We start from the raw sequence: 26787 nt of genomic DNA on the forward strand, positions 1-26787 counted from the left end.
CAGAAAACTCAATTGCGCCGAAGAAACTTCCGTGCATTTTTTACTTGCTTTTATAGAGAACAAATGTCGAATATTACAAAGGCATTGAACTCCTTTCTACACCTGACATGTAACCCCAGGAACTTCTTCATGCTAACATTCAACTTTTCCTCTTACAAATACTTCATATTTCTCACATTCCATCTCCAGTCAGCGTACTCTCTCTCTCTCTCTCTCTCTCTGTATATAGTTCATATATTTACCTTACAATATAATGCAACTAATCGTTGTTAATAACATGCGTAGATGCAAATCGTTCATGTGGTACAAAGGAGTCATATTCTTACAAGACAAAGGCGTATCCAGACAAAAATCTATAATAATCATTATCATTATGGAGCCATAAAGACCTCTCGATTGTGTCTATTTTCGCATGCTAGAGAAGCGTGAGGAAACCAAGAAGCTAAGATGTCTGTTTTATATTATTATTATTATTATTTTTTTTTTTTTTTTTTTGCTCTATCACAGTCTTCAAATTCGACTGGGTGGTATTTGTAGTGTGGGGTTCCGGGTTGCATCTGCCTCCTTAGGAGTCCATCACTTTTCCTTACTATGTGCGCCGTTTCAAGGATCACTCTTCTGCATGAGTCCTGGAGCTACTTCAGCGTCTAGTTTTTCTAGATTCCTTTTCAGGGATCTTGGATCGTGCCTAGTGCTCCTATGATTATGGGTACGATTTCCACTGGCATATCCCATATCCTTCTTATTTCAATTTTCAGATCTTGACACTTATCCATTTTTTCCCCTCTCTTTCTCTTCAAACTCTGGTGTCCCATGGTATTGCGACATCAATGAGTGATACTTTCTTCTTGACTTTGGAAATCAACGTCACGTCTGGTCTATTTGCACGTATCGCCCTATCCAGAGGATCTTTGCCTGATCGTTTTCTATCACTCCCTTTGGTTGGTGCTCGTACCACTTATTACTGCAAGGTAGCTGATGTTTCTTGCACAGGCTCCAGTGGAGGGCTTTTGCCACTGAATCATGCCTCTTTTTGTACTGGTTCTGTGCAAGTGCCTGACATTCGCTTGCTATGTGGTTTATGGTTTCATTTTTCGTATTGCACTTCCTACATATGGAGAGATGTTATTTCCGTCTATCGTTCTTTGAACATATCTGGTTCTTAGAGCCTGATCTTGTGCCGCGTGTTATCATTCCTTCAGTTCCTTCTTTAGCTCTCCTCTCTGTAGCCATTGCCATGTGTCATCGCTGGCTAGTTCTTTAGTCTGTCTCATGTATTGTCCGTGCATTGGTTTGTTGTGCCAGGTCCTTTGTTTCTGTCTGTCTTTCTCCTGTCTCTGTATATTTCTGGGTCTTCGTCTACTTTTATTAGTCCTTCTTCCCATGCACTCTTGAGCCACTCATCTTCACTGGTTTTTCAGATATTGCCCCAGTGCTCTGTTTTCGATGTTGACGCAGTCCTCTATACTTAGTAGTCCTCTCCCTCCTTCCTTTCGTGTTATGTATAGTCTGTCCGTATTTGCTCTTGGGTGTAGTACTTTGTGTATTGTCATATGTTTCCTGGTTTTCTGATCTATGCTGCGGAGTTCTGCCTTCGTCCATTCCACTATTCCTGCGCTGTATCTGATTACTGGCACTGCCCATGTGTTTATGGCTTTTATCATATTTCCGGCGTTGAGTTTTGACTTGAGTATCGCCTTGAGTCTCTGCATATATTCTTTCCTGATCGTGTCCTTCATCTCTTGGTGTTTTATATCCCCTCCTTCCATTATTTCCAGGTATTTGTATTCCTGTCTCATCTATGTGTTTGATGTTGCTCCCATCTGGTAGCTTTATCCCTTCAGTTCTCGTTACTTTGTCTTTTTGTATGTTGACTAAGGCGCATTTTTCTATTCCAGACATTATTATTATTATTATTATTATTATTATTATTATTATTATTATTATTATTATTATTATTATTATTATTATTATTATAAGCGAACATTCTTCTGAAAGCTATAAAAAGCAGCCTTCTGTCCTTCACTTCTCTTCCCTTACGTGATACCATATTTTCAACACTATTATTATTATTATTATTATTATTATTATATTATTTATTACGACTACTACTCTACTACTGCATAGGGAAACCCTCTATCCATCTTTCTAATTGGCTGTGTAGTACCTTATTTCCAACACGATCCTCTTCTGGCTGTAGTAAATGAGATATCTTTATTATCATTATTATTTTTACTCTTATTACAAGCAAACGTTCATATGAAAGCTATGAAAAGAAGCCCTTTGTACATATTTTCTCATTGGTTATGTAATACCATATTTGCTATACGGTCCTCTTCTGGCTGTAGCAAATGAGATATCTTTGCTTTCAGTATTATTATTATTATTATTATTATTATTAGCAAACATTCTTTTGAAAGCTAGCAAAAGAAGTTCTCTGCCCTTTGTGTTTATTATTATATTATTCGTATTGTACTTATTATAATTATTGTTAATGTTACTTCTGCAAGCAAGCATTCTTATGCATTTTTTTGCTCTATCACAGTCTTCAAATTCGACTGGGTGGTGGTATTTGTAGTGTGGGGTTCCGGGTTGCATCCTGCCTCCTTAGGAGTCCATCACTTTTCTTACTATGTGCGCCGTTTCAAGGATCACACTCTTCTGCATGAGTCCTGGAGCTACTTCAGCGTCTAGTTTTCTAGATTCCTTTTCAGGGATCTTTGGATCGTGCCTAGTGCTCCTATGATTATGGGTACGATTTCCACTGGCATATCCCATATCCTTCTTATTTCAATTTTCAGATCTTGACACTTATCCATTTTTTCCCCTCTCTTTCTCTTCAACTCTGGTGTCCCATGGTATTGCGACATCAATGAGTGATACTTTCTTCTTGACTTTGGAAATCAACGTCACGTCTGGTCTATTTGCACGTATCGCCCTATCCAGAGGATCTTTGCCTGATCGTTTTCTATCACTCCCTTTGGTTGGTGCTCGTACCACTTATTACTGCAAGGTAGCTGATGTTTCTTGCACAGGCTCCAGTGGAGGGCTTTTGCCACTGAATCATGCCTCTTTTTGTACTGGTTCTGTGCAAGTGCCGGACATTCGCTTGCTATTTGGTTTATGGTTTCATTTTTCGTATTGCACTTCCTACATATGGGAGAGATGTTATTTCCGTCTATCGTTCTTTGAACATATCTGGTTCTTAGAGCCTGATCTTGTGCCGCTGTTATCATTCCTTCAGTTTCCTTCTTTAGCTCTCCTCTCTGTAGCCATTGCCATGTGTCATCGCTGGCTAGTTCTTTAGTCTGTCTCATGTATTGTCCGTGCATTGGTTGTTGTGTCAGTCCTTTGTTCTGTCTGTCATTCTCCTGTCTCTGTATATTTCTGGGTCTTCGTCTACTTTTATTAGTCCAATTCTTCCCATGCACTCTTTAGCCACTCGTCTTCACTGGTTTTCAGATATTGCCCCCAGTGCTGTTTTCGATGTGACGCAGTCCTCTATACTTAGTAGTCCTCTCCCTCCTTCCTTTCGTGTTATGTATAGTCTGTCCGTATTTGCTCTTGGGTGTAGTGCTTTGTGTATTGTCATATGTTTCCTGGTTTTCTGATCTATGCTGCGGAGTTCTGCCTTCGTCCATTCCACTATTCCTGCGCTGTATCTGATTACTGGCACTGCCCATGTGTTTATGGGTTTTATCATATTTCTGGCGTTGAGTTTTGACTTGAGTATCGCCTTGAGTCTCTGCATATATTCTTTCCTGATCGTGTCCAATTCATCTCTTGGTGTTTATATCCCCTCCTTCCATTATTTCCAGGTATTTGTATCCTGTCTCATCTATGTGTTTGATGTGCTCCCATCTGGTAGCTTTATCCCTTCAGTTCTCGTTACTTTGTCTTTTTGTATGTTGACTAAGGCGCATTTTCTATTCCAGACTATTATTATTATTATTATTATTATTATTATTATTTTATTATTATTATTATTATTATTATAAGCGAACATTCTTCTGAAAGCTATAAAAAGCAGCCTTCTGTCCTTCACTTCTCTTCCCTTACGTGATACCATATTTTCAACACTATTATTATTATTATTATTATTATTATTATTATTATTATTATTATTATTATTACGACTACTACTACTACTACTGCATAGGAAACCCTCTATCCATCTTTTCTAATTGGCTGTGTAGTACCTTATTTCCAACACGATCTTCTTCTGGCTGTAGTAAATGAGATATCTTTATTATCATTATTATTTTTACTCTTATTACAAGCAAACGTTCATATGAAAGCTATGAAAAGAAGCCCTTTGTACATATTTTCTCATTGGTTATGTAATACCATATTTGCTATACGGTCCTCTTCTGGCTGTAGCAAATGAGATATGTTTGCTTTTATTATTATTATTATTATTATTATTATTATTATTAGCAAACATTCTTTTGAAAGCTAGCAAAAGAAGTTCTCTGCCCTTTGTGTTTTAAATTTATTATTATTATTATTCGTATTGTATTATTATAATTATTGTTAATGTTACTTCTGCAAGCAAGCATTCTTATGCATAGTAGATTCACATCAACCGTGCATTTGATGTCTAGGCCCGTCCCTTACGGCGCTCCTGATTGGCTGTTGATAAGCCAATCACAGGGCTGGAAACTCTCAGTCTCTCAAGAGAGAGTTCACATAAGAAGGACGTATGTTCCACCTCTCATGAGGGATACTTTTGAAAGACGTATCCCTCAGAGACGTGGAACATACATCCTGCCTATGTGGACTCTCGAGAGAGACTGAGGGTTTCCAGCCCCGTGATTGGCTTATTAACAACCAATCAGGAGCGTCGTAAGGGACGGGCCCTAGACATCAAATTCACGGTTGATGTGAATCTACTATAGTAAAAGAAACCCTTCGTTTGTCATTGGTGACGTGACGCTCTATATCCAACTGTAGCAAATGAGTTTGTTTTTATTATTTATTTTTTTTTTTCTATCTCGGTCATCCTATTCGACTGGGTGGTTTTTAAAGTGTGGGGTTCCGGGTTGCACCCTGCCTCCCTAAGAGTCCATCACTTTTCTCACTATGTGCGCTGTTTCTAGTAGAACCACTATGTACGCTGTTTCTAGTAGAACACTCTTCAGCATGCGTCCTGGAGCTACTTCAGCATCTAGTTTTTCCAGGTTCCTTTTCAGGGATCTTGGGATCGCCCCTAGTGTTCCTGTGATTATGAGTACAATTTCCACTGGAATATCCCATATCCTTCTTTCTATTTTTAGGTCTTGATGCTCATCAAGTTTTTCTCTTTCCTTCTCCTCTACTCTGGTGTCCCATGCGACAACAATGAGTGATACTTTCTTCCTGATTTTGCCAATCAACGTCACGTCTAGTCTATTGGCATGTATCACCAGATCTGTTCTGATACCATAGTACCAGGGGATCATTGCCTGATCGTTTTCTATCACTACCTCAGGTTGGTGTTCGTAACCACTTATCATTGTAAGCTAGCTGGTGTTTCTTGCACAGGCTCCAGTGGTATGTATAGTCTGCTTGATTTTGCTCTTGGGCATAGTGCTTTGTGTATTGTCATGTGTTTCCTAGTTTTCTGCTGTGGAATTCAGCCTTTGTCCACTCCACTGCTCCTACGCTGTATCTGGTTACTGGTGCTGCCCGTGTGTTTAAGGCTTTCAGCATGTTGTTTCCGGCAGCATATATTCTTTACTGATCGTGTCCTTCATCTCTTGGTTGTTTTATAGCCTCTCCTATCATTCCCAGATAGTTTTTCCTCGTCTCATCTACGTGTATTATGCTATTCCCATCTGGTAGCTTTATCCCTTTGTTATTATTATTGTTATTATTATTATTATTATTATTATTATAACAAGCAAACACTCTTAGAAAAGGAAGCCTTCGTTTCCCATTGGTTAAGTAATGCCATACTTCCAACACTATCCTCCTCAGACTGTAGTAAAGGGGTTATCTATTATTATTAGTTATTTATTCATTATTATTATTATTATTATTATTTATTATTATTTATAATAATAATAAGCGAACATTCTTCTAAAAGCAATAAAATGCAGCCTTCTGTCCTTCACTTCTCTTCCGTTACGTAGAACAATACTTCCAACAACAACAAAAGTATCCTCCTCTGGCCGTAGCGAATGAGATCATCCATTACAAGAAGCCATTAAAAACAGGCGCCTAATGACGAGAACTGGCGAGTTAAATGGGTTAACGAAGAGATGGGTATCAAATGGAAATGTAATTAAGGCCTTTGCTCAATTACATGCTAGGTAAACACAGCTAATGTCTTATTAATCCCCGTCAGGTATATTTATTCAGGGCAACCTCGCTCTGTGGTCACAGCCGAGAGATTCAGGCAGGTTCGCAAGATATAGCTTTATTTAATCACTGATATATTGGGTGAGTATTACTTTGAGTAGAATGGAGCTATACGCGCGTAATGAATTTCAAGCCAATGTATTTTACCGTTTTTTTTTTTTTTTATTTCATTTTTTTTGAGAGAGAAGCAAATCTTGGTTATTAATGTGACTAAATCACACTGAATCATTGTTGTGGAATTAGAGATAGAGCCATTTAATTTTTAGCTATTTCTTTGAATAAGGGCTGTGCGTATTACCATGATATACACAAGTATATATTTGTAAATAAGAAAATGTTCTAACATTAATTTTTAAAAATTCAGAGTACATCATTGTGGAGAAATTGAATAATTACGTGTATCTGTAAAGTACAGCTTCGTGATTATGCAGGCTTTTATTAGTAAAAGTTAGAATGCTCTACGTAATTAACTTTGAAAAGGTGGACAATGATTTCCAGATATTGTCCTAAAATGCAACATCAACCGTTTTTCTTCTTTTATCGACTAAAAAGAATAGAACAGACATGCAAAGAAAAATACACAACAAAATTCATGTAATGTTGTGATAAAAATGACCGATTAATTGATATAGCAGAGGTAGATTAATAGTGCCGAGAACTATAACAGGAAAAATAAGGAAAGTGCACAGGACATTAGTCCACTACGCACCAGCATCGACAATGCAGCGTCTATTCAATGCGTTGCCAGCTCATCTGAGGAATATATCAGGAATGAGCGTAGATGTGTTTAAGAATAAGCTCGACTAATATCTAAAATGCATCCCAGACCATCCAAGATTGGAAGATGCAAAATATACCGGAAGATGCACTAGCAACTCTCTGGTAGACATTAGAGGTGCCTCACACTGAGGGACCTGGGGCAACCCAAACAAGATGTAAGGTCTGTAAGAGGGGTAGTGCCGTTAGTGCTCTTCACTGTAGGCATTACTTAAGGGTCTTTACAGTTTTCCTTCTGCTCCTGGTTATAACCACTTTCATTCCTTTAACTGTGCCTACGTTCATATTCTATTTCATCTTACTTTCCACCCTCTCCTAACAACAGATTCATAGCGCGACTGCGCGGTTTTCCTCCTGTTACACCTTTCAAATCTTCTTACTATCAACTTGCATTTCAGCGCTGAATGACCTCATAGGTCCCAGTGCTTGGCTTTTGGCCTAAATCCTATATTTTTGCCTATTCCATAACGCTTTCCAGATTCTTTGCCAAAAAGATTCCTGTTTTGATTCCTTTTCGTCGGTTTATTTTTCGTTAGCTTAAATTGACTCGCGAAGGGATCAGATCCGTTGGAGCAGACGAATAGAAGCAGCGAGGTATAATATTATTAATGAGGCGATGTTGACAGCGAATGTATGACTCGCTTCGAAGGAAACTTGATAACAATGAGTATGTAGGATCTCTGACATCCCTTTGTATGGCATCCTATGGCTCCGACAGACTAATCAGTCTATTCTTAGCAAATGCACGATTCTGCAGGAGACGACTCGTCGTCAATATTGTAGTCTTAGTAGAGTCTTGTTTCTCTCTCTCTCTCTCTCTCTCTCTCTCTCTCTCTCTCTCTCTCTCTCTCTCTCTCTCTCTCTCTTTCTAGGCAATTTTAAGCATTAATGATCAAACATGCTATCTCAACCCTTTTAGAAATCATGTACAGTAAGTTCCAAAACTGAAGCGACAAATTTCAGAGAATTTCGTTCGAAATTCACTAACTGGCAACTACAACTCGTAGCTGAAAAATATATATTTTTTCTACAGTGAAAGCTCTATCAAGCAAAATAAAGCTAACATATGATGCACAAATATCAAATCTATGATATTTATAACAATCATAAGAAAAAATTAAGGTAATAGTAATTATTTTAAAGTATAGCAATTACTTCAAACTATAGAAACGAAACAATTTGAAATTTTCGTTCAACACAGGATTACCAACATTACCAATGTATATTTCGAGCAATGTGGAAACAAATATTTAATATTATTGTGAATTATCAATTATTTTAGCGAAGATGCATAAAACCATACAAGTATCAATAGAATGTGAAGGGAAAATCTCCGCGACATTAAACATAATCAACCATGAATGCACCTAGATTCAATGGAGAAGTTGGGGGTGGTTGGTAGTTCTGACTCTAGCTTCTAGGACCGACCATAAAACACCATCTTCGAGAAAGGCTCTAACCTCTGTTGCTACCTTCAGGTGACTAGGCCTAGTTCCGGGCATTGCAAGGCTTACAATGCAGGGCCACTGTCTGTTATTTAGGCAAAGATAGAACTTTCAGGACCGACACCAGGACCTATCCTTGCACCTGGAAACAGACTCGCTATATAAAAAATAAGAAAGTCGGTCGCAAACAACCAGAACACCCGTAAAATCACCATCTGGTTAAGTAGTGAGACGACAGACCCCAACCACCCCTCCCCCCCTCTACCTTTACCTCTACCCACAATACTAACTCCACCTTTTTCACTTCAACCTATTACTTCAAATCTTCGAGTCATATCCCAACCGTGAAATTTAAGACTGAATTTGCGTAAGTGGGCGTATCATAAGGGAGTGATATCACCCAAATTCATATCACCACTGACAACCAGCAATCAGTTCGATCCAGTCAAGTATCATTGCATAACAGAAATTTATAAGTTTTTGGGGATATATATATATATATATATATATATATATATATATATATATATATATATATATATATATATATATATATATATATAGAAGCACCCAGAGCATGACCAATAGGCCTAGTGCTCGATTCTTAAACAGACCTGTGGTTATTCCTGATAGATAAAAACGTCCTGAGAGAGAGAGAGAGAGCATAACAGGGAATACTCGAATTAAAATAATACTCGCCAAGCATATTCACACTCCGGATCGTATGGACAAGAATAGTCTCACTTATGCACTGAAAGAAAGAAAGAAAAAAAAAAGGTGGAAACCTACGAAATACTTGTCTGGTGCGACCCTGAACGCAATTCCGCATGCAAAAATTTGCACAATCGAGATATTCCATGAAATTATTAACTAACAAGCTGGAAAATATATTTCCTTGATTCTTGAAATATGCCTAACCATGTAACCAACGCTAAACGCGCACATAACTTGGATTTCGTTTTTTTTTTTTTTCTTTTTTTTTACACCAACTTGTCTTAATTATATTTCATTTAATCAGATGCTAAACTTCTCTGTGGCTTTATCAAAAGAAATCATAATAACTTTCGATATAACGCTATAAAAGTAGAAAGTTAATTTACAAATATTAGGCCAATGCTTATGCACACGGTTCCTGCTGCCACTCTATGGTGAACACTTCATATCACACTTTGGAAGCCGCGGATGTTTCTTTGGGGAAATTCTTTTTTTTTTTTTATTAATAAACAATTACTGAACTAACAATGATCATTCACTGGGGAAATACTTTGTGCGCTTATTCAGTTAATCACTGATACGTATTATCAGATAAATAGGATGACAATAATTGGAATAAAATATACTAACATAACTGGCAACCCCATGAGTTTCTATAGAAGTACGATCAATTCTGAGATTTGTCGCTTCACTTCTGGAACTTACTGTACAAGGGTATCGAAGCCAACTCTGTGTGTGTGTGTGTGTGTGTGTGTGTATTGATAGCTTTATTGCCATGCACATTCCTTAATAATATTGAAAAATTCATTTTTTTATCGTTATTGTTACCGTCACATTATGCTAAAGCCTTAGAAAAGTTGAAAGCAGGGAACAACTGTGATATGTATCCTAGTTGCAGCAAATTTATCAGATAAAACACTAGTCGGTAGAGTCTAAAAAGAAGACAGGAATGGTGAAGATATTAAACATTAAATAATACGTTTTGTTCAAGACTCGGTCCCGTAGGGGTTAGTGCCGTGAACACTACTTAAGGTTCTTTGCAACGTCCCTTCGGCCCCTCGCTGCAACCCCTTTCATTCCTTTTACTGTACCTCTGTTCGTATTCTTTCTCCTTTCTTGTTTCCACCCTCTCCTAACAATTGATAGTGTAACTGCGAAGTTTTCCTCCTTTTACACCTTTCAAACCTTTCTACTCTCAATTTCCTCTCTCAGTGCAATCATGACCACGTAGGTCCCAGTACTTGGATTTTGGCCCAAATTCTATATTCCATTCCATTCCATAGGGCCTCGGAGTGCCTCAGTAGCGTGGTCAGTTTGGTCTTGGCCTGCCACCTCGGTGGCCTCGAGTTCAATTCTCGGGCATTCCATAGAGGGGTGAGAGATGTGTATTTCTGGTGATGGAAGTTCACTATCGACTTGGTTCGAAAGTCACGTAAAGCCGTTGGTCCCGTTGCTGAATAACCACTGGTTCCATGCAACGTAAAAACACCATACAAACAAACATAGGGCCTCGGTTAGTAGACCGAGTCCAGAGGTCCAAGCTAGGCCTCTTTTTTTTCCGCTAAAAATCCTGAACAAAGGCGGAGCTGAAGGCCCTCGGATGTAAGTTTTAACAACTTCTCCCCAAAATACCTCGCCTGGTGACGTTCGTAGCCAGAGAGGAAGAGTCTAAACGAGGTCTAAAACAAACAAAATTGATTCACAACGTCTTTCTTGGAAGATGACGTAGATTGTTCCCCTTTTGGCCTGCGAAAAGAAGAGATTAATCATTCATAGATTTCTAGAGTTCTAATTGGATGTTCCGTTAGGTGAAAAAGCTAGGTATGCATATATGGTTCCACCCAAACTCTTGGTTCCAACGAGCACTTCTGCCCGTGATGCGAACGCAACTGTGTATTAGAGGTTCATTTAATTGATATAGAGAAATTGTGTCAGAACATCTTTTTTTTTCATATTGCAAGCTTGAATTTCAAGTTTAGAATATCTTTTTTTTCATATTGCAAGCTTGAATTTCAAGTTTAGAATATCTTTTTTTCTATATTGCAAGCTTGAATTTCAAGTTTAGAATATCTTTTTTTTCCATATTGCAAGCTTGAATTTCAAGTTTAGAATATCTTTTTTTCTATATTGCAAGCTTGAATTTCAAGTTTAGAATATCTTTTTCTATATTGCAAGCTTGAATTTCAAGTTTAGAATATCTTTTTTCTATATTGCAAGCTTGAATTTCAAGTTTAGAATATTTTTTTTCCATATTGCAAGCTTGAATTTCAAGTTAAGAACATCTTTTTTTTCCATATTGCAAGCTTGAATTTCAAATTTAGAATATGTTTTTTTTCCATATTGCAAGCTTCAATTTTCAAGTTTAGAATATTTTTTTTCTATATTGCAAGCTTGAATTTCAAGTTTAGAAATAGTGTTTTTTTTTTCCATATTGCAAGCTTCAATTTCAAGTTTAGAATATTTTTTTTTCTATATTGCAAGCTTGAATTTCAAGTTTAGAATATCTTTTTTTCTATATTGCAAGCTTGAATTTCAAGTTTACAATATCTTTTTTTCTATATTGCAGCTTTGAATTCAAGTTTAAGAGGAATATCTTTTTTCCATATTGCAAGCTTGAATTTCAAGTTTTAGAACATCTTTTTCTCTATGCAAGCTTGAATTTCAAGTTTAGAATATTTTCTTTTTTTTTTCCATATTGCAAGCTTGAATTTCAAGTTAGGAACATCTTATTTCCATATTACAAGCTTCAATTCAAGTTTAGAATAACTTTTTTTTGTATTGCAAGCTTGATTTTCAAGTTTAGAATATCTTTTTTTCCACATTGCAATCTTGAATTTCAAGTTAAGAACATTTTTTTTCCATATTGCGAGCTTAAATTTCAAGTTTAGAATATCTTTTCTCCACATTGCAAGCTTAAATTTCAAGTTTAGAATATCTCTTTTTTCCAATTGCAAGCTTGATTTCAAAGTTTAGAACATCCTTTTCTATATTGCAAGCTTGAATTTCAAGTTTAGAATATTTTTCTTTCCATATTGCAAGCTTGAATTCAAGTTAGGAAAATCTTATTTCCATATTGCAAGCTTGAATTTCAAGTTTAGAATAACTTTTTTGTATTGCAAGCTTGAATTTCAGTTTAGATATCTTTTTTCCATATTGCAAGCTTGGATTAAGTAAGAACATCGTTTTTTCCATATTTGCCAAAGGATTTTCAATTTTCAAAAGTTTAGGGGGGGGGGGGGGAATAATTCCTTTTTTTTCCATATATCAAAAGCTTGAAATTTTCAAAGTTTAAAAGGAATATCTTTTTTTTTTTTTCATATGCGGTGGGACCTGGGGAAATTTCACAGTTTTATTAAAGATATTTTTTTTTTCCCATATTTTCAGGCTTGGAATGTTTCAAGGGTTTCAGAATATCTTTTTTTCCATTAATGCCAAAGGCTTGAAATTTTCAAATTTAGAATATTCTTTTTTTTCCATAGTAATTTTTCAAGCTTTGAAATTTTCAAGGTTTACCTGGGGACAATATCTTTTTTTTTCCCATATTGCGACCTTGAAAATTCAAAGTTTTAGAAATAATATTTTTTTCAATTGTAATTTGCCCCCAAAGCCTTGGAATTTCAAGTGTTTAAGGGAATATCTTTGTTTTCCATTATATCAAAAAAGCTTTGAATTTTCAAAAAGGGGGGTTTAGATAATCTTTTTTTTTTTCCCCATAAATTGGCGGGGAACCTTGGGGAAATTTTTTCCAGTTTATTAATATAAATTTTTGTTTTCAATATTTTGGCAAGCTTTGAACATTTTCAAAGGTTTAGAATATTTCTTTTTTTTCCAATTATTGTAAAAGGCTTGAAAAAATTCAAAGTTTAGGAAAATAAGTTTTTTTCTATATTGGCAAGCTTGGAATTTTCAAGTTTTTAGGGGGGGGAATAAATTTGTTTTTTCCATTTAATTGCCGAAAACCTTGGAATTTTCCAAAAAAGTTTTTAACCAGGAAATAATCTTTTTTTTTTCCATATATCAAGGCAACTTGAATTTCAAGTTTAGTATTTAATATTCTTTTTATTTTTTTTTTCCATATTGCGAACCTTGAATTTCAAGTTTTAATAATTTTTTTATATTTTTTTTCCAAGATTTCAAGCCTTGAATTTCAGTTTAGAATATCCTTTTTTTCCATATTTTTTTTTTTTGCAAGCCTTGAAATTTTCAGTTTAGGAATATTTTTTTTCTTTTTCGCCATTTTTTTTTATATTTTCAAGGCTGAATTTCCAAGTTTGAATATCTTTTTTTTTCCATATTGCGGGGGAACTTGAATTTAATTTAGATATTTTTTTTCATATTGGGGGCAAGCTTGAATTTAAGTTAGAATATCTTTTTTTTTCCATATTAATTTTTCAAGCCTTGAAGTTCAAATTTGTTTAGAATATCTTTTTTTTTCCATATTGCGACTTTTTTTTTTGATTTCAACCTTAATTAATTTAATATATGTTTTTTTTCCATATTGCAAGCTTGAAAAATTTTTCAAGTTTTAGAATATCTTTTTTTTTCCATATTGTAAGCTTGAAATTTTCAAGTTTAGAATAGTTTTTTTATATATTGCAAGCTTGAATTTCAAGGTTTAGAATATTTTTTTTTTCCATAGCGACCTTGAATTTCAATTAGAATACCTTTTTTTCCAGATATCAACTTGAATTTAAGTTTATAGTATATTTTTTTTCATATTGCAAGCTTGAATTTCAAGTTTAGAATATATTTTTTTTCCATATTTTTGGCGAGCCTTGAATTTCAATTTAGAATATATTTTTTTCATATTGCAAGCTTTAAATTTCAAGGTAAGAATAGTTTTTTTCTTTATTAATTGCCAGAATTAAAATTTCAGTTTAATATCTTTTTTTTTTCCATATTGCCAAGCTTGAATTTCAAGTTTAGATATCTTGTTTTTTTTCCATTAGTGCAAGCGTGAATTTCAAGTTTAGAATATATTTTTTTTTCCAATATTGCCAGCAAACCTTGTATTTCAAGTTTAGAATATATTTTTTTCCATATTGCAAGCTTGAATTTCAAGTTAAGAACATCTTTTTTTCCATATTACAAGCTTGAATTTCAAGTTTAGAATATATTTTTTTCGTGGATTGCAACTTGAATTTCAAGTTTTTAGAATATATTTTTTCTTCATATTGCAAGCTTGAATTTTCAAGTTAAGAAATTTTTTTTTTCCTTGTTTTCAATATAACAAGCTTGAATTTCAAGTTTAGAATATTAGTTGTTTTCCATATTGCAAGCTTCAATTTTTCCAAGTTTGTTTAGAATTCCTTTTCCATATTTTTTTGCAAAGCTTTTGATTTCAAGTTTTAGAATATTTTCCTTCCATATTGCAAGCTTAAATTTCAAGTTTTAGAAATATCTTTTTTTACCATATTGCAAGCTTGAATTTTCAAGTTTAGGACTAATTCTTTTTTTCCAATATTGCAAGCTTGAATTTCAAGTTAACATCTTTTTTTTTCATATTGCAAAGTTTGAATTTCAAGTTTAGAATATCTTTTTTTTCATATTGCAAGCTTTGAACTTTCAAGTTTGGAGAATATTATGCTTTTTCCCATATTGCAAGCTTGAATTTCAAGTCTAGGAAATATTTTATTTTTCCATTATTGCAACAAGGCTTGAATTTCAAGTTACGAAATATATTTTTTGCTTCCAATTTCTTGCCCCCCAAGGCCTGAATTTCAAGTTAACATCTTTTTTGTTTTTTTCCATTCATTGCGAGCTTGAAATTTTGCAAGGTTTAGATGATATTTTTCTCCATATCGCAAGCTTGAATTTCAAGTTTAGAATATCTTTTTTTTTTCCATATTGCAAGCTTGAATTTCAAGTTTACAATATCTTTTTTTCCATATTACAAGCTTGAATTTCAAGTTTAGAATATCTTTTTTTTTTCCATATTGCAAGCTTGAATTTCAAGTTAAGAACAGTTTTTCCATATTTCAAGCTTGAATTTCAAGTTAAGAACATCTTTTTTTCTATATTGCAAGCTTGAATTTCAAGTTTAGAATATCTTTTTTTCCATATTGCAAGCTTGAATTTCAAGTTTAGAATATTTTTTTTCCATATTGCAAGCTTGAATTTCAAGTTTAGAACATATTTTTTTCATATTGCAAGCTTGAATTTCAAGTTTAGAATATATTTTTTTCCATATTGCAAGCTTGAATTTCAAGTTAAGAATATCTTTTTTCCATATTGCAAGCTTGAATTTCAAGTTAAGAACATCTTTTTTTCCATATTGCAAGCTTGAATTTCAAGTTTAGATATATTTTTTTCCATATTGTAAACTTGTATTTCAAGTTTAGAATAGCTTTTTTCCATATTTGGAAGCTTGAATTTCAAGTTTAGAATATCTTTTATTCCATATTGCAAGCTTGAATTTCAAGTTAAACAACATCTTTTTTGTTTTTTTCTATATTGTAAGCTTGAATTTGTTTTAAGTTTAGAATAATATCTTTTTCCATATTGTAAGCTTGAATTTCAAGTTTAGAATATTTTTTTCCATATTGAAAGCTTCAATTTCAAGTTTAAGAATATCTTTTTTCCATATTGAAAGTTTGAATTTAAGTTTAGAATAGCTTTTTCCATATTGCAAGCTTAAATTCAAGTTTTTAGAATATCTTTTTTTCCATATTGCAAGCTTGAATTTCAAGTTTAGAATATTTTTTTCCATATTGCAAGCTTGAATTTCAAGTTAAGAACATCTTTTTTCTATATTACAAGCTTGAATTTCAAGTTTAGAATATCTTTTTTCCATATTGCAAGCTTGAATTTCAAGTTTAGAATATCTTTTTTCCATATTGCAAGCTTGAATTTCAAGTTTAGAATATCTTTTTTCCATATTGCAAGCTTGAATTTCAAGTTAAGAATATTTTTTTCCATATTGCAAGCTTGAATTTCAAGTTTAAAAATATCTTTTTTCCATATTGCAAGCTTAAATTTCAAGTTTAGAATATCTTTTTTTCCATATTTCAAGCTTGAATTTCAAGTTAAGAAAATCTTTTTCCATATTTCAAGCTTGAATTTCAAGTTAAGAAAATCTTTTTCCATATTGCAAGCTTGAATTTCAAGTTTAGAATATCTTTTTTTCCATATTGCAAGCTTGAATTTCAAGTTTAGAATATTTTTTTCCATATTGCAAGCTTGAATTTCAAGTTTAGAACATTTTTTTTCATATTGCAAGCTTGAATTTCAAGTTTGAGAATCTTTTTTTTACATATTGCAAGCTTCAATTTCAAGTTTGAGAATATATTTTTTTTTCCATATTGCAAGCTTGAATTTCAATTTTAAGAATATTTTTTTTTTTTTCCCTATTGCCAAGCTTGGAATTTCAAGTTAAGAACATATTTTTTTCCATATTGCAAGCTTGAATTTCAAGTTTAGAATATATTTTTTTTCCATATTGCAATCTTGAATTTCAAGTTTAGAATATCTTTTTTTATATTGCAAGCTTTAATTTCAAGTTTAGAATATATTTTTTTCCATATTGCAAGCTTGAATTTCAAGTTAAGAACATATTTTTTTCTATATTGTAAGCGCTGAATTTTAAGTTTAGAATATATCTTTTTCCATATTGTAAGCTTGAATTTCAAGTTATAATTTTATTTCCATATTGAAAGCTTGAATTTCAAGTTTAGAATATATTTTTTTTTTTTCCATATTGCAAACTTGAATTTCAAGTTTATAATATATTTTTCCATATTGCAAGCTTCATTTTCAAGTTTAAAATATATTTTTTTTATATTGCAAGCTTGAATTTCAAGTTTAGAATATATTTTTTCCATATTGCAAGCTTGAATTTCAAGTTTAGAATATCTTTTTTTCCATATTGCAAGCTTGAATTTCAAGTTTAGAATATCTTTTTTTCTATATTGCAAGCTTGAATTTCAAGTTTAGAATATCTTTTTTTCCATATTGCAAGCTTGAATTTCAAGTTTTAGAATTCTTTTTCTATATTGCAAGCTTGAATTTCAAGTTAAGAACATCTTATTTCCATATTGCAAGCTAGAGTTTCAAGTTTTAGAATATCTTTTTTTCTGTATTGCAAGCTTGAATTTCAAGTTTAGAATATCTTTTTTTCCATATTGCAAGCTTGAATTTCAAGTTAAGAACATCTTTTTTTCCATATTGCAAGCTTGAATTTCAAGTTTAGAATACATTTTTTCCATATTGCAAGCTTGAATTTCAAGTTTAGAATATATTTTTTTCCATATTGCAAGCTTGAATTTCAAGTTTATATCTTTTTTTTTTTTTTTTTTTTTTTTTTTTTTTTTCTCCCCATATTGCAAGCTTGAATTTCAAGTTTAGAATATATTTTTCCATATTGCAAGCTTGAATTTCAAGTTTAAAATATATTTTTTTCCATATTGCAAGCTTGAATTTCAAGTTTAGAATATCTTTTTCCATATTGCAAGCTTGAATTTCAAGTTTAGAATATTTTTTTTATATTGCAAGCTTGAATTTCAAGTTTAGAATATCTTTTTTTCCATATTGCGACCTTGAATTTCAAGTTTTATAATATATTTTTTTTCCATTTTTTGCAAGCTTGAATTTCAAGTTTAGAATATCTTTTTTCCATATTGCAAGCTTGAATTTCAAGTTTAGAATATCTTTTTTTCCATATTGCAAGCTTGAATTTCAAGTTTAGAATATCTTTTTTTCCATATTTCAAGCTTGAATTTCAAGTTTAAAATATATTTTTTTCCATATTGCAAGCTTGAATTTCAAGTTTAGAATACATTTTTCCATATTGCGACCTTGAATTTCAAGCTTATATATTTTCCATATTGCAAGCTTGAATTTTCAAGTTTAGAATAGTTTTTTTTTTTTCTATATTGTCCAGCTTAAATTTCAAGTTTTAAAAATATCTTTTTTTTTCCATATTGCAAGCTTGAATTTCAAGTTTAGAATATCTTTTTTTCCATATTGCAAGCTTGAATTTCAAGTTTAGAATATCTTTTTTCCATATTACAAGCTTAAATTTCAAGTTTAGAATATATTTTTTTCCATATTGCAAGCTTGAATTTCAAGTTTAGAATATTTTTTTTTTTCCATATTGCAGCTTGAATTTTCAAGTTTTTATAAAATCTTTTTTTACATATTGTAAGCTTGAATTTCGAGTTTAGAATAGCTTTTTTTCCTATTGCAGCTTGAATTTTCAAGTTTAGAATATCTTTTTTTTATTTTTTCCAATTGCGACCTTGAATTTCAAGTTTAGAATATCTTTATTTTCCATATTACAAGCTTGAATTTCAACTTTTTTTCATATTGCAAACTTGAATTTCAAGTTTAGAATATCTTTTTTTTTCATATTGCAAGCTTGAATTTCAAGTTTAGAATATCTTTTTTTTCATATTGCAAGCTTGAATTTCAAGTTTAGAATATATTTTTTCCATATTGCAAGCTTGAATTTCAAGTTTAGAATATATTTTTTCCATATTGCAAGCTTGAATTTCAAGTTAAGAACATCTTTTTCCATATTGCAAGCTTGAATTTCAAGTTTAGAACATCTATTTTTCCATATTGCAAGCTTAAATTTCAAGTTTAGAATATATTTTTTTCCATATTGCAAGCTTGAATTTCAAGTTTAGAATATCTTTTTTTCCATATTGCAAGCTTGAATTTCAAGTTTAGAATATCTTTTTTTCCATATTGCAAGCTTAAATTTCAAGTTTAGAATATCTTTTTTTTCCATATTGCAAGCTTGAATTTCAAGTTTAGAATATCTTTTTTTCCATATTGCAAGCTTGAATTTCAAGTTAAGAACATATTTTTTTCCATATTGCAAGCTTGAATTTCAAGTTTAGAATATCTTTTTTCCATATTGCAAGCTTGAATTTCAAGTTTAGAATATCTTTTTTCATATTGGGAAGCTTGAATTTCAGTTAAGAACATCTTTTTTTTTTTTCCATATTTCAAGCTTTAATATCAAGTTAAGAACATTTTTTTCCACATTGCAATCTTGAATTTCAAGTTAAGAACATTTTTTTCCATATTGCAAGCTTAAATTTCAAGTTTAGAATATCTTTTTTTCAATATTGCAAGCTTGAATTTCAAGTTTAGAATTTTTTTTTTAATTTTTTTTTCCAAATTGCAAGCTGAATTTCAAGTTTAATTTTTAATTTTTTTTTTTTTTTCCATATTGCAAGCTTGAATTTCAAGTTGAGAACATCTTTTTTTTCATAATGCAAGCTTGAATTTCAATTTAATGCCCATTATAGGCTTGTTCCATATAAACAGCTTACATCTTCTGAATAATAATAAAAATAATATTGATTTATTATAGCGTCATGAGATCGAGACTTCGCTATACTTATGCCAACACTGGGGAACCTGTCAGCAACATTAGACCTCCAGACCTCTGCAGGCTGGGTGGGGAGGTCCCAGGTCCCCAGCGGGGAAGACAATTTCCCCTTAGGCTTCCTCTGCCCTCTAATGGTGTTGGTATAAAGCATTGGGGTCCCATTAGGGCTCAGGGAAGGGTCTCAGGTGACTTGCGTGACAATGGCCGATGGCGATGCCTGACTCGCCTTCCCTTAATGTATAGGACTTTCATGCAGGACCTTCCTTCATCCTTCAGGATGGTTCGAGTGTTGGGGAGGGGGGGCGATGGGGGTTGATTCGGCTGGAATTTCTGTGGAGATGCAGACTAGGGCTCTCTCTCTCTCTCTCTCTCTCTCTCTCTCTCTCTCTCTCTCTCTTTATAAATATAATTATATAGTATATAATATTCGTCAGGAAATCACCAAGACAGCAACAGCACGTGAAGCCTCAACACAAACCAACAGTGTGTGTATGTATGTGTATCTATACTTGTGTATTTATATTATATATATGTGTATGTAGTTATCTATTACATGTTTATTTATTTAAAATTATATTATATGGTATGTATGTATATGTACGTATATATACATATATATACATATGCGTCTTTTATTCCGGTTCTGGAAAAAGTACTTGCGGGATGCGGTTGCTATCCCCATACCCTTTTCCAACCTGGCAATGACCCTGCACAGCCAACTAACACAGTTAACTTCTCGATTCAACATAAGTACTTTTAGATTTGAATGAAAGTGGCTCATTCCCCCAAGACCAAATCCCTGCTGCTGGTGAGGAGAGGTCTCTCTCTCTCTCTCTCTCTCTCTCTCTCTCTCTCTTCATTCTTCTTCATCTCGGTCTTGGTCTCTAAGCCGAAATCTATACTTCGGCGGAGGGCGAAGCTAAGCCTCATGCTGAATATTATTTGAGGCGTCAACGACGAACTCATTTGCCTCCCGATCTGTATATAAATGAGATTCGCCTTTCAATGTGTTGGCCAAGTTTGCCGGGATGAAGGTTTGCATTTCTTGGTTTTGAAGGTGGGTGGAGAGAGAGAGAGAGGAGGCGGGTGGGGGTGAGCAAACAGACGGACAGACAGACAAACTGTGACTCATCACCTGAACATTATCTCAGGATAAGAATGTGGCGAACGTGAGAGGCAGAGAATGTAAAAGTCACAGGCAGACGGAGAACAGACACAGACAGAACAGAACCTCGTCCGTTAGGTTTCCTTTAACATTATTCTCTAGTAAAAGTTAAATTAATATTGATAAGAATTCAGAGTAACTGTTCGTCATGATCGGTCTGAAAAGGGGTTCTGTAAACTTGCTAAATAGTAACAAAGGGCCATGGCACTTTCCCTCTGCTTTCCTTTCCCCAAACATGTATAACCCCTAGCCGTTATAACCTTTAGCCTTTATGACTCTAGCTTTTTTATCTATTTCCACAACGAGGCTGGGCTATGTAAGAGTTCCTCTTTGGACGAGTGGTTTTCTCGCTTGGCTACCAATCCGATGGTCCGAAGTTCGATTCTCTGCTCGGCCAACGCGGAATTAGAGGAATTTATTTCTGGCGATAGAAATTCATCTCTCGATGTAATGTGGTTCGGATCCCACAATAAGCTGTAGGTCCCGTTGCTAGGTGGCCATTGGTTCCTAGCCACGTAAAAATATCTAATTCTTCGGGCCAGCCACCGCCATCTTGAATTAATTCAAGATGGCGGTGAGCCAGCCCAGGAGAGTTGTCAATCAGCTCAGTGGTCTGGTAAAACTAACATGTACTTAACTTGGGCTATGTAAGGGCACCGAGACAGCCATTCCGTTGGCCATAATCTTACAATAACGAGGACCAGAATTCAAGGCTGACTTCAGCATAGGATCATATCTAATTCAAAGCTGTTTGCCTAAGTTCTGGCCACCGAGCGAGGAGGAGAGAAGAAGAAGAAAGAGAATTATTGTACTTTTCCCCTCTGAGGATACGACGAAATGAGATTTTTCCTGCTCTCTCCCACGGAGATCAACACGGTACCAAGTACCAATTCCCTCTGTTATTTGTCCCCCGTCCGATGTCATTATCTCCTGCTTTCATCCTCGTTTTGTTTCAAGCTTTTATCCCTCTCCTTCATAAACGGGGACACACACACAGGTCTTCTTTTTTTTTTTCAAGTGATCAAGGGGTGGAGTCAGATTATTATTATTGGTTCTTCTCTGGTTTTTCTAATTATTGTTTTCTCATTGTTGCTTAAACTGGTGAGCAACGCACCAGTTTAAGCAACAATGAGAAAACAATGATTAGAAAAACAGAGAAGAACCTATATAAAATTAATGCAGCTGAGGCAGCAATTACTTTTAATAAACATGTTTAAAAGACGGTTTACTTCCAGCATATTATTATTATTATTATTATTATTATTATTATTATTATTATTATTATTATTATTATTATTATTATTATTTATACAAATCTCATAATAGCACGAATTACTAGAATTGTGAAGAAATCCACAACGGTATCAATGAAATATATATAAATATATATATATATATATATATATATATATATATATATATATATATATATATATATATAGAAATATTATATATGATATATATTTTTACATATAGATGTATATACAAAACGAGAGATTATTATTATTATTACTATTATTATTATTAATTAATTAATTAATTAATTAATTAATTCTCTGGAAAATTTCAACATTCATCATATCTGGCTTGAGTTGTTTCGCAAAGCTTGATATCAGCTATGCCTTTTGCATTCATTTAAACGCACTTATCGGAAAGAGAGAAAGAGAGAGAGAGACTGGCGTGGGAGGTCACTGGTCATTCAAACGTTTCCCAAATTTATTAGGAAAGTATTTTTCGTTACCAAAAGTCACTCAAAATCACTTCCAATCTGTCAGCACCATCGTTCTGCCATCATCCCTCAATTTAAACGTTTAAACACAAAGCACTGCTGAAGGTCAGATATTTACTTTCGACACAACAGATCAGTCGCTCGCCAGATATTGGCAATGATTACCCTCAGCTTTTTACGGCAAAATTTTTGCACTTCATCTTGTTTGAATATAACGAACGTACTTTTGGTAAATGTTTTATGTTAGCAAGTAATTTTTTTTTTCTGGACGCGTAGCATATAGTAGGTGTTATAGTAGATTCACATCAACCGTGCATTTGACGTCTAGGCTAGTCCCTTACGACGCTCCTGATTGGCTGTTGATAAGCCAGTCACAGGGCTGGAAACTCTCCGTCTCTCGAGAGAGTTCACATAGGCAGGATGTATGCTCCACATCTCCCGAGGGATACGTCTTTCAAGAGAGGTGGAACATAGATCCTGCCTATGTGAACTCTCTCGAGAGACTGAGAGTTTCCAGCCCTGTGATTGGCTTATCGACAGCCAATCAGGAGCGTCGTAAGAGACTGGCCTAGACGTCAAATGCACGGTTGATGTGAATCTTCTATACAGTAACACTGATTTCGAGCGTAGACAACGGTGGTGTAATAATGATAAAACCTTAATAAATTTGCCTTCCCTAACAAATTTTTTATATATTTATTGATTGATTAATTAATTAATTAATTAATTAATTAATTTATTTATTTATTTAATTTCTATTCCTTAACTTTATTATATTTGTTGATTTCGGTGAACGGCCTCGTATGAGTCTGTCAGCCTTTGAACTATTCAACTCTCGGATTCTCTCGTTAAACCCCATCTCCAGCCCCCCACTACCCACCCTTTCCCCCCTTCCCCCCCCCACCCCCACTCCCTACCCCAGCGCCCAAGTGACGAAATGACCTGAAATGAAGCTGCATTACTATTTTTCAGGCACAGATGAAAGCACTCCTGGTTCTCTCTCTAGAAGGGCGAAATTCATGCGATTATTAGGATCATCTATTTGAATGCCCAGTACTGCTTATTTTCAGCGTTTCACTGGCGGTTTAAAGTTAATTCTGGAACACACTAACACTGACATGTTGCTTCATTCTGTTTGCTTTCCTCTCTGTCGTTGATGGTTACAAACCAGAGACCCCTCGCATATCTTGTTATTCAAATATCTCTAATTCATTTCACTGCATATGATTCCAATTTGATTTTATATATCTATCTATCTATATATATCTTATATATATATAATATATATCAGATATATACATATATATATAGTGATATAGATATAGAATGAATTAATTTTTTTTGTTTTGTTTACATTATTGACAAAGTGATCACCGGACTAAGTGATTTTACAATTGCGTTTTACCTAACATTTACTTTATATATGTACATATATCACTCAGTTCGATGATCATTTTGTCAATAATGAAACAAAAAATGAAAAATCATTCATTCACGTAAGACTCACCGCTATTCCATCATCCAAGGTCTAAGGAATAGGGTATCCTTTAGGCCTTGGTTCCATCAAGGGACTTACCGCCGTCAGTCGTGGCTTCCTAAAGGATACTGAAATCCGGTGCATTCCCGAACAGGTGTATTGGTCTGACTACACTACAGAATAAATCTTTACTGAGTGCTGCGAATAAGAAGCAAGAATTGCAAAAGTTGCATTAGAAGTGAAAACAAATACCGGTGGATAACACAGCATAGGCAATATACAGTTGGATAAAATGTTTATCTTAACATTCATTTATAATTGTCAAGGATATAGGAAAGTATCTTCAACCGTTTACATATATCATGCAATCCATGGCCGACCCATAATTACTATATATATATAATATATATATATATATATATATATATATATATATATATATATATATATAGGAAAAGAATATTCAATGTGCCTCTTTTTCGGCTTTGATAGGTTTGGGACGAGACTTTTTTTTTTTTTTTTTTTTAATCTGACCTCAGCTGTAATTTACCTTTTACTTTTCAACTCATTTTTCAATCTATTTACATCCCCTTAGGTATCACCGACCAAAACATACTATGCCGGGAACTTTTCTGATTCAGCGACCAATTGCATCCTACAAAATAAGACTATTCAATCACAACTGAACAAATACAGGAAATATTTCGTGTAAAATACGATGATGAAAATCTGTTGCACTTAATTTGGTTATGAAAAACCTGTCTATCCTAGATCAAGGTATATAGAATGGCCTAGATAAGATCCCTTGGCCTAATAGCAATCGGCATTTTTTGTAGAGATTTAAGTTAACGTACATTACATTGACATTATATGACATAAATCAGCATAAGATGTATGAAGAACTAAACATGCATCCATATGTAGACTCATAGATGAACAGATTATGACCCATGAGAGCAGCGACTTTCATTTCTTATCTGTTCGTTTCAAACTTTTCGTTATGATCATCGTCTCCTCATCCTCACTTTTAGCATGCACCCATCTCGTCCAGATTTGAGTTTACCATTAACGCTTCAGTTTATGCAGGGCCCCAGCAATGACGCTAGACACCCGGTCTCTGAGATTCGTGATGGGACCTTGATTTGTGGAGAGCTGAATTTCTTCTAGGGACACTCCTGAAAAGATGAGAGAGAGTTTGATTATTATATGGACATCGGAATGGATCAGGGTTCATTTCAGTGTGTACTGGTTCGTAGAATACACTAGAATAAACGATTTAGGCCGAAAGCCAAGAGCTGGGACCTATGAGGTCATTCATCGCTGATAGGAAGTTTGAGAGTAAAAGGTTACAAAGATGCAACAGGAGAAAAAACTCGCATTTGCACAAAGAAACAATTGTTAGAAGAGGGTGGAAAGAAAGATGGAAGAAAGACTACGAAAAGAGGTATAGTAAAAGGAATGAAAGGAGTTGCAGCTAGGGGCCAAAAGGACGCTGCAAAGAACCGTAAGTAATGCCTGCAAGTTCACCGCATGAGGTGCACTGACGTCACTACCCTCCTACCGGGGTACTGTTTCGTAACAATGGCGATAAAACCGCATAGAAGATGGAACCACAAAGAAAACGGAGTGCACTCGTTCCCACGTAATGACAGAGCCTATTCATAATCTCTCTCTTTCTCTCTCTCTCTTACTTGAAAGAGACCAGCCGTCCAGCTTAGGTCTTTAATGGCTGGAAAAAAGGAAGACTTGAGGGCAGCAGAGAGAGCGAATGTAAAAGCAGCAATCAGTGACAGGAATGTAGGTCACATCCTGACTTATACCCTCTTTGGGATCACGTAACGAAGACCAAAACTGCTCCAGAGATCCTGAATAGGGGATAAATCATCTCTTCACCAACCAATAGATGATTGAAGAACTCAAAAAAGACTTTAAAGATCAAGACGAAAATCGGAAGGGATTAGAAAAGGTCTCCAGATTGGCTAGTTTGAGTCTTTTTCCTGGGCGTTCATAGCGACCCCCACATGAGGGATGCAGCATTTTTAAAAAAGGTCTTCATTTAAGCGATAAAAGCTTCACGACGATGTTGAATTAACCGTGACATGGCCATAAAAAGTGCCGCTCCACTTTCGCATTTTTATTTACATTTTCATCTGTTTACTGGCGTCAAAGGCAACTTTCCGTTGGGGCCTTTATTCACTGGTGGTGTTCGTAAATGTTGAATGTTTTCAGTTATGTCAGGAATTAGTAATCTAAGAGCAGTTCTAGCAGGTTGTTCAACCAATGATGATCTGAGAAATGGCACACTCCTCTTCTTCACACCTTCACTCCTTGTAAGCCATCTGATACCAGCACCCTACACCAACCGCCCCCGCCCCCAACCCCCACAAAACAATACAGCATTCGATGTATTTCTAAAATAAAAATGACACAGTAGTGACCTTTGAGGTTCTTTTGACACTAAGATTTTGTAAACACTTTTCACTGAAATTCCGAGATACGAAATAGGTTGCAGAACTTCCCTTTCCCATGGGAGTTCCTCGTTGGACGAGTGGTTTTCGCACTCGTCTACCAGTCCGATGGTCTGAAGTTCGATTCTCGGCTCGGCCAACGCGGAATCAGAGGAATTTATTTCTGGTGATAGAAATTCATTTCTCGATATAATGTGGTTCGGATCCCACAATAAGCTGTAGGTCCCGTTGCTAGGTGACTCATTGGTTCCTAGTCACGTAAAAATATCTAATCCTTCGGGCCAGCCCTAGGAGAGCTGTTAATCAGCCCAGTGGTCTGGTAAAACTAAGA

The 26787-nt window shown here is 34.3% G+C and overlaps 1 protein-coding gene and 1 pseudogene across 1 annotated transcript in view; one reads left to right on the forward strand and one right to left on the reverse strand.

Annotated features, from left to right (window-relative positions):
• LOC135202351 (uncharacterized) overlaps positions 1–26787 on the forward strand; it is a 224275-nt gene that overhangs the window by 10147 nt on the left and 187341 nt on the right. The gene's annotated exons all lie outside the window — the stretch shown is intronic.
• The window catches only part of LOC135202034 (uncharacterized), a 44262-nt pseudogene continuing 41990 nt past the window's right edge, over positions 24516–26787 (reverse strand).

Source organism: Macrobrachium nipponense, chromosome 30 (assembly GCF_015104395.2).
Source record: "Macrobrachium nipponense isolate FS-2020 chromosome 30, ASM1510439v2, whole genome shotgun sequence".
NCBI classification, from domain to species: Eukaryota; Metazoa; Arthropoda; class Malacostraca; order Decapoda; family Palaemonidae; genus Macrobrachium; species Macrobrachium nipponense.